The sequence below is a fragment of the Mesocricetus auratus genome, unplaced genomic scaffold (assembly GCF_017639785.1).
Source record: "Mesocricetus auratus isolate SY011 unplaced genomic scaffold, BCM_Maur_2.0 Super-Scaffold_100006, whole genome shotgun sequence".
NCBI lineage: Eukaryota > Metazoa > Chordata > Mammalia > Rodentia > Cricetidae > Mesocricetus > Mesocricetus auratus.
Genome location: NW_024429190.1, coordinates 77345387 through 77360050, shown reverse-complemented (window position 1 = coordinate 77360050; position 14664 = coordinate 77345387). Strand labels below are relative to the sequence as shown.

General features: G+C 44.3%; 1 protein-coding gene across 1 annotated transcript in view; it reads right to left on the bottom strand.

Moving 5' to 3' along the window:
* Ptpn13 (protein tyrosine phosphatase non-receptor type 13) overlaps window positions 1-13888 on the bottom strand; it is a 161325-nt gene extending 147437 nt beyond the window's left edge. Inside the window, 1 exon segment of the mRNA XM_040747543.1 lies at window positions 13549-13888. The gene's annotated coding sequence lies outside the window, so the exon portion shown is untranslated.
* Between the last annotated feature and the right edge of the window lie 776 nt (window positions 13889-14664).

Here is a 14664-nt window from a genome sequence, read left to right as displayed (position 1 = left end):
TTAGGGCACCTTCCTGCTTTCTAACTTTTATGTGAAATTCTTCATTAAAACAACAACAAAAAACAGGGACTCTGGTAGTTTGAAAGTAATTGGTCCCCCATAAGCTCATAGGGAATGTCACTGTTAGGAGGTGTGGCTTTGTTGGAGTAGGTATGGCCTTGTTGGAGGAAGTGTGTCATTGTAGAGGTGGGCTTTGAGGTCTCATATATCCTGAAGCCACACCCACTGATAGTTCACTTCCTGTTGTCTATGCAAGATGTAGACCTCTCAGCTGCCTCTCCAGAACCACGTCTGCCTGCATGCTGTCATCTCCCACCATGATAATAATGGACTGAACCTCTGAACTGTAAGCCACCCAATGATTTCATTTATAAGAGTTGCTCTTCACAGCAACAGAACCCCGACTAAGACAGCAACTATGGTTATAATCATGCTTTATTACTAAGATTTCTCTTCCTCGTTGGACATTGTATTTCTGTTTTACAGAGTTCTTTATTACTAATTCTTGCTGATCACAAAATTCACATAAAAATTTAGAGAGTCTCCGATCATTCCTTTTCTGTAAGCACACAACATTCTAGTTCTACATCACTATAACTAAGTGCTGTGATGCACCCAAGTAGCTCCAATTTTCAGTTTCTTTCTTTGCTTTCTTGTCTTTCCTAGCTTTCTAAGCACTCAATGCTGAGACCATAAGTGAAGCATTAGTGGATCAGGATGTTGACACAGACACAAAAAGCTGAGGCATGACGACCACTCTTATAACAAACTGTTTAAAGGCCGGTGGACCATTTTATAAACTTAGGTGCCAAGTTGAAGTGCCCAAATCCCCTCCATTTCTACAAAATTTTGAGATCATTTTCTTACCCTTCTTTGTCGCACTACTAAATTCAAGACACTAATTACATGAGAAATTACAGTAAAGATACTTGACTGTGGAAACAGAGACGTGGGTTCAAAGCCTTATCAATGAGCAGGGTGACTTCTGGGGACTAATTAAGTATTTCTGAGCCTTTGTTCTCATCAGTAAAACAGGATTAATGGCAGTATCCTGGTTTGATTTCTATGGCTGTGATAAAATGCCATGACCAAAAGCAGCTTGGGAGGGGTGGGGGTAGATTACACTCCATCATGAGGAAAAGGCAGGTCAAGGACCCAAGGAGGAAACTTGGAGACAGGAACTGAGACAGAGCCCATGGGGAACTATTCTATGGCTTCTTTTCCATGGATTGTTCAACCTTTCTTATACCACCAAGGACCACCTGCTCAGGAGCCATACCACCCACAGGCTGCACCCTACCACATCAATTAGTAATCAAGAAAATGCCCTACAGACTTGCTTATAGGCAATGGGATGGAGACATTTTCTCAACTGAGGTTCCTATCTTATTCCTAGATAACTCTAACTTGTGTTAAGATGACAAAAAACAAACAAACAAACAAAAAAAACTAGGTCAAGCAGCCATATCACTGGACAGGTATGAAGCCTTCGTCTTTAAACCGACAAACAAAAAAACAGGGTACATAGCCTAGACTGTGCTCAAAAACCCATATAACCCATGCTTCAAAGTTGTTGCAATTCTCCTGCATTTCCCTCTCAAGGGCTGGAATTACAGATATGGACCCACATGCTTAGCTCAAATTCTTACAAGTATGCTTGGCTCACAGTGACTACCCAAAGATGTCATAATTTTATTGTAACCTTTTCTGTATCCATTTCAATAGCAGTAATTTGAAAGGCAATAAACATCCACACACGCACTCACACACTTATACGCGGCTTGTATTGGCTTAATGTACAGATCGTGATGACACCAAATCGTATTTATAGACTGCTGAATCTTGAGGACGGCATTAAAGATGTTAAAATAATACTATATGTATTAGGGCTGGAGAATATCACTTAATGGAACAGCTTGCAGAAGAAGGCTAGCTCAAGCATTATATATGTTTATGCATCACTAGCATGTATAAGGCCCAGGCTTCTATTGCTAGAGCCACAAAACATTTTTATATGTCAAATAAATCATACGTTATTCCTTGTAGCACATAATATGATAAATGTTTTTCTTGTGACAGAGTTAGAAAGTCTTGGTTATTTACCCTCTGAGATGTAAATGTGGTTTCCACACAAGCCAGGTAACTTGAGTTGATCCCTGGAACCCACGTAAAAGTGAAGGATCAAAGTCCACAAAGTTGTCCTCTGCCCCCTACACATAGGTAGTGTCATACAAGCTATCCTTCCCAGTAATAATAAATGAACATTTCTTGCTTAAATCTTTTCCACATATTCAAGAAGTAACATATTTTCAAGTGAGTAAGTAAACCGGGAGTTTGATAATTTAGTTGATAGACTAACATTATTCCCTCTGGAACTTTCCTTAGAAATACTTCCTTTCTTAGAAATTTCTTGAGTTGGAAAATGGTTCAGATGGCAAAGGCACTTGCCACCAGGCCAGATGATGTGCATTCAGTCCCTGGGTTCCACAAAATGAAAGGATAGAGCCAAGTCCACAAGCAATCTTTTGACCTCACACATGAGGAAGCATAGGGTGCACGAGCACATATGCACACACTAAATTAATAAATGCAATTTTTCAAAACCTTAAAAAAGAGCTTTGTTTTAAAAGTAGCAGCAACGGAGAACACACAGGAACTGCTGGGTGCATCCTACTAATCATGCGTGTACCCGTCATGACTTGGCGAGTTAGGGTGCCATTTTACAATCTTGTACCACATCACGAGGTTACCAGATTAAATGAGTCAACCAGGGCACTAAAAAACAATTAAGTATCTGTAGATAGTGAAGGAGTCCATGTGTTTTCTGAAAATGAAAAGTGTACATCAGGGGCCCATGAGAGGGCTCACTGGGTAAAGGTTCTTGTTGCTAAGCCTCACAACAGAGTTCAACTCTCAGAACTTGTATAAAGTTGAAATAAGAATCAAGTCCATAAAGTTGTCCTGACTTCCACTCATGTGCTGTGTCACACACACTCATACTCACACACACACACACACACTCACATACACAAATAAATTCAAAAAGCTTTTTAAAAAGTTAACATCAAGTGGTCAATTGCTTACTATGTTTATTGAGCTGAACCACATTTGATGGTAAACCAGATAAAGCATTTACCTGGATTTAGACGGAAAGTTAGGATTCATTTCAAAACTTTTAGTAGATACTTGCCAAGTTCAACGTTAATCTCTAAGAAGAGGACAGAAAGTTCTTTTGTGGTCAAAAAAAGTTTTAGAAAGCATCACCAATTATTTTAAGGATTTGAATCCGAGTGATTTATCATCATCAATAAATAAGCATAAAAGCTGAGGCTGACAGTAAAATTGCCCCAATGGCAAATTAAATGCAGCTACAATAGCAGAGTGCCGCACAAGCGAAAGGGACTTGTTTTCATTTAAACAGTTTCTGAATTTACAGCTTGTCTGGCTCATTTTAAACACAAGCTCCAGGTCTAGATTAAGTGATCCAGCAGCCAACTTGTCACCAGGTATTTTCAATGAAACAAATACCTCACACATTTTATCAGTAGTCAAGATCCTCCCCCAGTCTACTCTAACAACAGTCAGATAGCAGAAGTACACAATAAATAAATTTAATTCAGTCAATAGCTGGCTTATTGTGTAAATTCACAAAGTCTTGGAAAAAGTATTTTTCCACTTTGCCGGAAAAAAACCCATGCAACCTTCCCGGTTTTCCAGGGGAAAGGGCTCTGATTGCACTATAGGAATACCTCCACCTAAATGTCACTCCCTTCCTTCCAGACAGAGCTTGCCAAAGAGACAGTACTCCTTCTTATTACTCTTCCTGCCACGGAATCTCACAGAATCAGTCTAGAAACCCTGCTAAAGAAGGAATGCTGTTCAGGTCCGCGACCTCCAGCTCACCCAGCTCTCCTCACTGTCACTCAACACACACTCAATTTTAGCTAGCTTCCTCCCTCTCCCCACCTCAACACAGGGAGAGCTTCAGCTGCCAGCCTGTTCTTCCTTTCCTACTAACCCAACTCTCACTGGTTGCCCGGGCTAGGCAGCCGCTGTCCCACGTGACTCCCCCTGCACTGGCATTACACTTCCCTGGGTCTCTAGGGTCCGCCCTCTTCTGTCCTCTCCCTTCCCCACTCTCTCAAGTCACCTCTAGCACTTCCGGTTGCACACTTCCTTTCTCGTGCATTCACTTGTTTTCTCTAGGACACAGCATGCTCATTCCAGGTGTCTAGTAGTTTCAAGGTTCAGCTCACCAAGCTGTGCTTCCAAGCGTGTCCTCTCTTCTCATCAGCCCACACTTTCTTTGTGAAAACTCCTACTGTGTTTATTACTCTACAATAAACAATCATTTCCTATCTTTTCTGTGCTTAAAAAAATTATTGGGGTCTGGAGAGATGGCTCAGTGGATATAGCACTGTCTGCCCTTCTGGAGGACCCATGTTCAATTCCCAGCACCCACACGGCAGCTCACAACTGTCTGCAACTCCAGTTCCAGGGGATCTCACACCTTCACACCAATGCACATAACATAAAAAGTTAACTTATTTTTAAAAACCTGTCAACTAAGTTTGGTGATAGAAACCATTTTTCTCCCCCCAACCCCCCAGTATTTCTCAAAATAAAGTAATCCTAAGCATTAAGTGGCTAGTGAAAGACTTCACAACGTTGTAAACTGTTTACATCAGGAATAAGATGGTTTACACAAACACTGACAACTGTTGTTGCTGTCTTAGCTGTAGTCTAAAAGTATGGTGAGTATTTCTCATCAGTCTCCTTATGTCACGTTTTCAAAGGCACAGGATAGGTTTACCCATCTTGTTTCCTCTTTAATCCTAAAGTAGCTCAGGTACAGTTATGCTGCATTTAAAAACCTCACATGAAAAAAAAATCTGATAACAAAAGCACAGGCAGGGCAGCTAAATCTTGAGTGATAAGGAGATAACTCAGGCTTCAGCATTGTGGAAATTTCTAAGGTAAGCAGAAATTCCTATAAGAAGAGTGAAATTCCTATAAACTCAACTTGTTCATATATTTATCACTCAAAACTAAAGCTTATAAAACCTTACCAAGCAGATATTACCTTTTCTTCCATTTTATGAAACAAACTCAGAAAAAAACTTATCCAAAATCACTCCGTTAACTAAAACTTACACCGAGGACTACCTAAACTCAAAAATTTGAACTCTTTCTGCTATGCTGTGCTTCCTAACTACCCTCTGAATGTGAATAAACAAAGCATGACACTCTGGGTTCTGTTTTCACAAAAACTAAACATTTATGAATGGCTATGAATAGACGTTGATTTGTTTCATTAAAATGTTAATATTAACTGATTGCCTAGCTGCATGAATGAATGATATATTACCAAGAATGAAGTACCAAATAATGCAAAGAACAAAGGTACCAAATGGTCTTACTGCCATAAGCTAGCCTCCCCAAGGAGCACGTGCAGTATTCAAGGTACCCACAGGAAGCCCCGTGTAGTCACACAAATGTAATCCTATCTGTGTGGAGAGTGAGAATAAAGAGCAAAGAGTTCACAGCCAGACTAGGATACATAGCAAGATGCTCTCTCAAAAACAAAACACACAGACAGACAGACAGACAGACACAAGATGTTGAATTCAGAAAGACCAATACTTGGATCCCCAATATGTACTATAATTTGTTTTAGGACAACTAAATATCCACCAAAAAATTACAACTCTCAGCTTCCCTAACAAGTTAGAGTTGCCAAAAGAAATGGAAGTCATCGAGCAAGAAAAGACAAACCATGTAAAATTCCCCACTTCATTCATATCAGAATGGCAAGAGCCTATGTAGCTTTTGGGAGCCTGGGTTACTGTGCTGGCTAACCCTTGTCAACCTAACAGTTAGAGTCACCTGAAAAGAGGGTATCTCGATGGAGGATCTGACCTATGGACATGTCTGTGGGGCATTTCTTCATTAATGATTTCTGTAGGAGGACCCACTGTAAGTGGTACACCCCCAGGCAGATGGTCCTGCGTTGTATAAGTTTGCTAAACGAGGAAATAAGCAACATTCCTGTGTGGCCTCTGCTTCAGTCCTGCTTCAACTTCTCTCAGTGCTGAACTATGGAAGTATAAGTCAAATAAACCCTTTCCCCCAAGCAGTTTTTCGTCAGGGTGTTATACCACAGCAAGAAAAAGCTAACTAGAAAAGTTACTCTCCAGAACTACGTCATAAGAACCTACTGCTGGAAAGACCACACACCTTGGATGCAACATACAGAGCAATCAAGCTGGAGCGGATAGGGAAGCTTTCTCCCTGCTGGCCTCTCTTAGTGTTGCATGGTGTTATGCAGCTACTAGGAGTAAGAACATCAATGGTCTAAACCAGTGGGAACTCTAGGTAGTACAGTTCCAGCCTACCAGGTGAGTACCCATTGATGCAACAGTGACACACTGGGGGCAACCAACTGTTAGATGACTGCATGCGAGGGCTGCTCCACAAAGAGGGAATCCATACCTGGTCCTTTAAACCCAGTCCAAAGTCAATGACAGAGGAGGTCTTGGACCCTAGGTGGGAACCTAATACTGCTTCTTGGTTGAATTAATACCATCAAACCACATTTTAAATATCAGTGTTCATACCTACAAACAAAGGCTGCTTCATTTTAACCAGAGAAACTGCTAGTATTTATGACTTTTCTATTGCTGTGGTAAGACACAATGACCACAGCAACTTAAGAAAGGATTTATTTTGGCTTATGGTTCCAAAGGGAGAGGAATCCATCAAGGAGGCAGTCAGGAAGCATGGTGGCTGGTGTCAGAAGCTGAGGGCTCACATCTTGAACTATAAGCAGGAAGCAGAGAGAAAGAACTGGGGATAGCACATGGCTTCCCCAGTAACATACTTCCTCCAGCAAGGCAAAATCTCCTAAACTAACCCAAACAGCACCACCAAAGAGAATCAGGTACTTGAGTACCTGGGCATATGGGTATGTTCTCGTTCAAGACTCTCCACATCTTGCTATAAGAAGAGGGGCATACAGGAACTTACCACTGCACAAGATGCTGATACAAGGGACACTGGAGGACTCAGCCTAAACAGTTATACCACCCTTCTAAGGCTCAATGAGCATTGCATAAGACAGAAAGAATGGAAGAGCCATTAGGTAAGAAGGGCTACACAATGCAATTTCTAAGCATAATGGCAGCACAGCTGCACCTACAGACACCAGGCCTATACAAGCTACTTTCACCAATAGGGAATTGTGGATGAGGAAGGATAACACAGCCCTATCACTTACTGTGAAACTATTGCCAACTGCATTAGTCAGAATTCTCTATAGGACCAGAACTCACAGAAGGGACACATATATTTATGGGATTTATGAGAATGCTTTACATTCTAGGGGTCCAGCTAGTTTAACAATGGCTGTCTACCAATGGAAGGTCTAAGAACCCAGCAATTGTTCAGTTCATGAGGCTGAATGTCTCCGCTGGTCTTCTGTATATGTGAGAATCCAAAGAAGTGGGTTCTAATGCCAGTGAAGGAACGGACTTGTCAGTGAGAGCAAGAAGAGCAAAAGCTTCCTTCTTCCATGTCCTTTATACAGGCTGTCAGCAAAAGGTGTGGCCCGGAATAAAGGTGGATCTTCCCTCTTCAAATGATTTAATTAAGAAAAAAACAGAACAAATGAACAAAAATAAAAACAATCAAACACCTCACAGGTGGTAGCCAGTCATTTGGCTTTTAGTTAATTCCAGATGAAACCTAGAACAGTCAATACAGCAACATCTGGGAAGATGGGAAGGCAGAGAATCAAGTTGCATATCCACTGGTGAGCGCGGCCGGCTCTAATGGATAGTTCAAAATCTGTGGCCACACAGACAGCCTTGGTAAAACTCTGTGAGAACAAGACAGAAGGACATGACTGTGGGTAAGAGGTTTGTAAGGAAAAAGGGACTGGCAGGACTCGGAGGGGGGGGTAAGGGAAGAGGGGGGCATAACCAGGATGCATTGCAGTCACAGAATTTATTAATAAAACAACAAAACACAATCCCCCTCAAAAAAAAAAAGATACGGCATTCATCTCTTCTTAAAGGAACAATTTTGGAGGGCTGGAAAGATGGCTCAGTGGTCATGTGTTGCTCTAGCAGAGGACCCAGGCTCAGTTCCCAACACCCACATTGAGGTTTCAAGTGTCTGGAATTCCAGTTATCCAGTGCTGCCTTCCAGACTCCATGGACCAGACACACATAGTGCACATACATACATGCAGGCAAATACTCATACACACAAATAAAACAAGTCTTAGAAAAGAGCAACTTCAAGTCTGGGAATGGAGTCGGACATAAGCAAGGCTCCAGATTTAACCCCAGCATCAGAGAGGACAAGTAAATAGACTGCACATGGTTTAAATTAAAAGCTTGGAGCAGGACCTAGACCCTCCCTTGTGTGTCTAGGCTGAGAGAGTACCCCTCTATGTGGAATGGGCTCCCAAAGTCCATTCATATACTAAGGAAAAATACTAATCCACTACCAGGGGCCCCATTGATTAATCAGATCTCCAAACTGACATCCTTGTTCAGGGGGTCTGGAAAAGTCCTATGCTGGTTTCCCAGCTATCAGTATAGGATCCATGAGCTCCCCCTTGTTCAGGTCAGCTGTTTCTGTGGGTTTCTCTAGCATGGTCTTGATCTCTTTGCTCATCATTCCTCCCTCTCTGCAACTGGATTCCTGAGTTCAATTCAGTGTTTAGCTGTGGGTGTCTGCTTCTACTTCCATCAGCTACTGGATGAAGGCTCTAGGATGACATATAAGGTAGTTATCAGTCTCATCATCAGGGAAGGACATTCAAGGTAGCCTCTCCACTATTGCTTAGATTGTTAGTTGGAATCAACCTCGTAGATCTCTGGAAATTTCCCTAGTGGCAGATTTCTCTTTAAACCTATAATAGCCCCCTCTATTATGATATCTCTTTTCTTGCTCTCCTCTAGTCTTCCCCTGACTCGATCTTCCTGCTCTCTCCTGTCCTCCTCTCCCCTCCTCCTCTCCCCTTCTCTTTCTTCTAACTCCCTCTCCCCTCCCCCCATGCTCCCAATTAGCTCAGGAGATCTTGTCCCTTTCCCCTTCTCCGGGGAACCATGTACCTATGTCTCTCTTAGGGTCCTCCTTGTTTCCTAGCTTCTCTCCAAATGATATGACAGACTTTGAAGATCCCCCAATGGAAGGCCTCACTCTCCCTGGGGAGCAGAAAGGGGATGAGATGGGGGCTGGGGGGCAGGGGAGGAAGGAAGGGAGAGGGAACTGGTATTGACATGTAAAAGAAGCTTGTTTCTAATTTAAATAAAAGGGGGGAAAGGGAAAAAATTAAAAGCTTGAAAAATGACTCAGAAGACTCATGCACATGCATGTGCAGATGCTCCCATGCACATTACAAACACACACAGAATGACTATAATGACATTAGAAGATGGCTGCCTTTGTGAGAATTGAGTTTTCTATACTATGTAAGTGAAGATAGAGCATTGCTTCCAAAGGTATGTCTGTGGTGTAATTTCTTGAGTAGCTTCTAGAACTTCAGATGCCTGGATCTTACCTTAAGGAGTGTTTTATTTGATATGGGATGTCTGAGCATAAAAAGTATTAAAACCTATCTAAGTGCCGGGAATTGGTGGCACACGCCTTTAATCCCAGCACTTGGGAGGCAGAGGCAGGTGGATCTCTGTGAGTTAGAGGCCAGCCTGGTCTACAGAGCCAGTTCCAGGACAGCCTCCAAAACAATAGAGAAACCCTGTCTCGAAAAACAAAACAAAACCAAAAAACCTATCTAAGTGACTCTAAGCTACAAAGAACACAAGAAAGGAAACATGGACCTAAATGAGGTAGATATTTCTTTGATGGCCTTTGGACAACCCAGATTCAAATGAAAACAACAACAACAACAAAACAAAAGAACTCTAATGTTAAATGTGAGTTACCAGTGGTTCTCATCTTGTGGGTTACAACCTCCTAGGGTCACATATCAGATATTTATGTTATGATTCATAACAGTAGCAAAATTGCAGTTAGGAAGTAGCAACCAAGATAATTTTATGGCTGGGGGTCACCTAGGCATGAGGAACTGTATGCATTAAAGGGTCACAGCATTAGGAAGGTTGAGAGCCACCAGTCTAGACACTCAGAAATGATCTCAGGAGACAGTCACAAGCTCCCGTAGTCAAGAATGGTATTTCTTTCTGTAAAAGGTTAGCAAGGAGAGCAAACAGGCTGAACAAGACTGTGAACTTGCACTTAACCATGTCTGCACACACTTAAACTCATCTTCTAGCTAAACTGGAGGGAGACACTGTTGAATGACCTTCAGAAGGTCTCTGGGACTTGGAGACCTCTGCCAGACAGCTGGGGCCTTTGAACTCCTCAGCACAGGTTCTGCTCCAGGCAGTTTCTTTGAAAACATTTTCATACTTTTCCATCGTGAAAACAAAACAATAGAAAAGCAAGTTTCAGGCATAGGGTAATCAGACATCTAAACAGGTAACAGTGCAGCCTCAGTTCCTAAGGCTCCTATAAATCAGATAACAAGCCATGACAGAAACACTTTAAGTTTAGGTGTTGTATCTACACCAGCTTCTATATGTGATCTCTTGGGAGTTACTCTTTTGTTTTGTTGGTTTTTGTAAATAATTAAACAGTTGGTTTCCTACTGCTTTACAAGCTATTAATAATGGCCACACATTTGGGAATGGAGTTTAGACAGAACAGGGGATTTGCTCATGACACAGACACAGAAACTAGAGTAGGGTGTATGTAATGCATGCTTTTAATCACAGCACTCAGAAGGAAAGGGGGACGCAGAACTCTGTGAATTCCAGGCCAGGCTGGTCTACATAGGTTGTTCCAGAACAGCCAGGGCTCCGCAGAGAGACCCTGTCTCAAAACACAGCACAACACTAAGCAGAATGGAAGGATCTTTTAAAAATGTTTCCACTTTTCCCTAGACTATTATAAGGTCTCCTCTCTCAGTGTAGCTAGCATGCTAGTTCTGATGTGACATGAAATTTATAACTTTAACTAGCCCATATGTCAATTTACTGATGAAAAGCTATTTTTCAAAACATACAGTTTCTGTGTGCTAGACCCGATTTAATTTTTAAATGGAGAAAAACTTTCAGGAAAGGAGGTGGGGGAGGGAGAATCCAGAGTTGCAAATGTCCTACCTTTGCCGTTAGAGAAGAGCTTTCTATCCTAAGCTGCAGTATCTTGCCTCTTTTCTCAGTCTCCTACTTTTTAAAGTGATATGAAATCAAAGGAGTCATGCCATTTGCATCAGAGACCTGATACTTTAAACTCACTCTTCTAATGAGAGGTACAGACTCCCCAAAACACATTCCAAATAAGAATATGCCAACAAATGTACTGGCTTGGAGCGAGGCTGTGTTTCATCTCAGTTTTAAATACCATTAATTATAATTTCATTACACTATAAAAGTGATTCACATTTTATTTTTTTAAATGGCAGAAAGAAAGGGGAAGGAATAGAGAAAAAAGAATTTCCAGTTTTCCCAGATACTCATTTTCTACAATAGATTTGGGACTTGGCAAGAAGATGAAATAGAAAAACATCCAGCTGTTGATGGACAAGCAACAATGCTCACCCACCCAGTCCCTAATCTGTTAAAGGTGAAACATGGCTAGACTCATTTCTCTTAAATATAACAGATGAAACATGGCTAGACTCATTTCTCTTAAATAAAATACAAGCTCTGTAAGAGAAAGACCTAGGCGTGGGTATGCAGCTCAGTATGAAGCACCCACCTAGCCTGTGCAAGGCCCTGGGTTCCACTCCCAGCCCCATCCCACCACCATCTAAAAGGTGAACACCTACTATCTACCCTAAAACAAATGGCCAGTCAATTCTCCTGCTGAAATCCTGAACTTAAGGAGCATCTTAAAAACAAACAAGAAAAAACAAGTTTTACAACTTTTGACACCCTATTGTGCTATTCAAATCTGCCCTTTAAACTGAACGTGGTGTGTGTGTGTGTGTGTGTGTGTGTGTGTGTGTGTGTGTGTGTGTGTGTGTGTGTGTGCTTTTGGATGTTGATAATGATCCTACAATAAATAAATAAATAAACAAACAGGAAAGGCTTGGCATAAGAAAATGCTGGTGGGATAATGTAAATTCAAAGACAAATCTATGTACTAGAAAAGGAAGTCACAGTTCTCTGATGTTGACAGTGAAAAGACACTATGTATCCTTTTTCCTAACTAATCATGAATAGCTTCCATTTGAAATTCTAATAGCCGTCTCCTTTCTCCCCACAGGTACTTCCAGGAAAACTGGAGAACACCGAATTTAGAACATAATGTTATGAAAAACACTGCAAAGTACACGTAGGACTGGATGACAGGGTATTTATCTGAATGAATTTATGAATCTATTGAGTCATTATCTTCAGGAACTTCGTAAAAAAACAACAAAAAAACAAAGCTTCAAGAAATAACTTGTACAAAAAAAAGCAAAAACAAAAACAAAAAAAACTTCACGTGAAGAAATTATTTGTATCTCATCACCACTGGCAGACAATGAGAATGAAGCCGGTTTGAAAGAATTTGGGAAAATACCAACCCGTTTCATAATACAGGTACTTTTCCCCCTTCCCATCCTTTAATAAGCTCTCTAGATACACCTTTTTAAATCTTCCTAATTAGTTAGCAGCGTCCTTCAACCCACAGCTCAGGTGTCCCACATTTTGTGCAGGGCCCGCCTTGAAAACAAACCCGATTGCCCCATTTTCGGAGAAGTAAACTCAGCTCCAGGCAGCTCCCTATGAAGTCACCGCGTTTGTTATTTCAAAGATGCAATTAAGCGAAAATAACAGAAGGTTGTCGAAAAGATTAGTCGCAATTGTGGGGAGGTGTCCATCTTAAGTCCGGTAAAGTCAAAGCAACCTGCACTGCTGTATAACTCGTCCCTGTGTCTCCCCGCCCCCCCCCCCAAACACACAACAGAGGGAAATTAGATTTCCAAAAGTTCCGTGACTTTGGCTTAACTTTTAACTCTGCAGCTCTCCGCGCTCGCCTAACGAGCTAAAGTGAGGCTCGGCGGCAAGACTGACCAGGAGCGAAGAGAAGCAAACTAATAAAAGGGCTTGATCAGGCGGTGTCCCTCTGTCCCCCTGTCCCCACCCCCTTCTCCGATCCCTTTCACAGACGCATTCTTCTGGGCCGCCTCTCTCTCACCACACCATCTCCACAATCATTTACAGAAATTCGAAACAGACTCCGGGAGCCCTTCCCTCCGCGCGCGCCGTCCGCACCAGCTCCACAGGGCAATGTCACTCGCTGAGTGTGTGACCCACACGGCCCGCCGCTCCCACAGCGGAGAGGGGGGGGGGGGGGGAGTCTCTGCCTGGGCGAGACTCTGCATGAGTCGTGCATCGCACCCTCGGCGCACCCCACCACCCGAGCCGACGGAACCGAGGGGGCCGGGGGGAGGGGAGGGGACCCGACGGGACGTCCGGGAGGCTCCGCGCATCTCGCCGACCCGGCCGGGCCGCGCGTGCTTCTTACCGGTGCGTGGGGGAGCCCCGGTGCAGCCACCGGAGCGCAGCGCGCGGGCGCCGAGAGCCGCCGCCTCTTCTTCCCCGAGCTGCTTCGGGAGTGCGCGGATAGGGACGGCGACCGGAGAAGCAGCAGCATCGCCGGGCGGCGACCCCCACCGAGCTCCCGCCGGCCCGCGGCGACTTCGCAGCGCCTCAGCGACGGCCGCCCGCGCACGGCGCGGCCCAGGCGGCTGTGGAGGACGGGAGAGCCGGGGAGTGCTGCTCGGCAGCGGCGCGGAGTCCTTCGGGCGCTGTGACCATGGTGTGTGTGTCACCCTCGCCGCGGCGCGGCCGGCCGAACTCCTCGCGCGCCAGACGCGCAGCTCCTCCTCGGCCCGACGCGTTGGCCCCGCCCCCTCCCTGTCACTCAACCATGTCCGCGCCCGGATAGGACCGTGGGTCTCAGACCCACGCTCCTCTCCGTCGTATTGGTCCGCCTGGAGCCCCGCCCCGTCCCGTCTCTAGGGACGGAATCGCCGGGGAGACCAGCGCCCCGGTTGCCGTGGCAACGGGTGCCTGGGGCCTGGGCGCCGCGCTCTTCTTTTGACTGAGCCTCGGCGCTCAGGGTGATGGCGTTGCAGCCAAGTTCTTCTTCTGCTGCTGCTGCTACTGCTGTCGCGCGCTCATGCGTGGCGTCGACCTGAGGACAAAATCCTCACAGCTCCTCAACTTCAGAAACAAACTTTCCGAGGCGCGCGGGGGAGGATGACAAACGCCCGGCTGCCAACCCCGGCCCGGGCGATCTAAGTGACCCCTCCCCCTCCCAGCAGCCTGACTTCCAGATTCTCTCTGCGCGACCCGGGAGGCTGAGGGAGCGAGCGAGCTTCCCGGTGCCAGCTCCCCCAGCTACATGGCAACCGAGGAATGGTGTGGGCAGTGGAGACAGCTCGGTGAAAGTTCCCACAGCTACCGAGAGACTCCCAAGGGAGTGTGCTGTGGCAGCACAGCCCCAAATGCCCCCCGCCCCTGAAAGCTCAAATGCTTTCACGTTTTCGTAAAAACCAAGGAAATTCTTGTCCTGTTATTTTGTGAAATTGGTGATTCCCACGTTTAAAGTTTTTCCAGTAAAGGGACACGATTAATG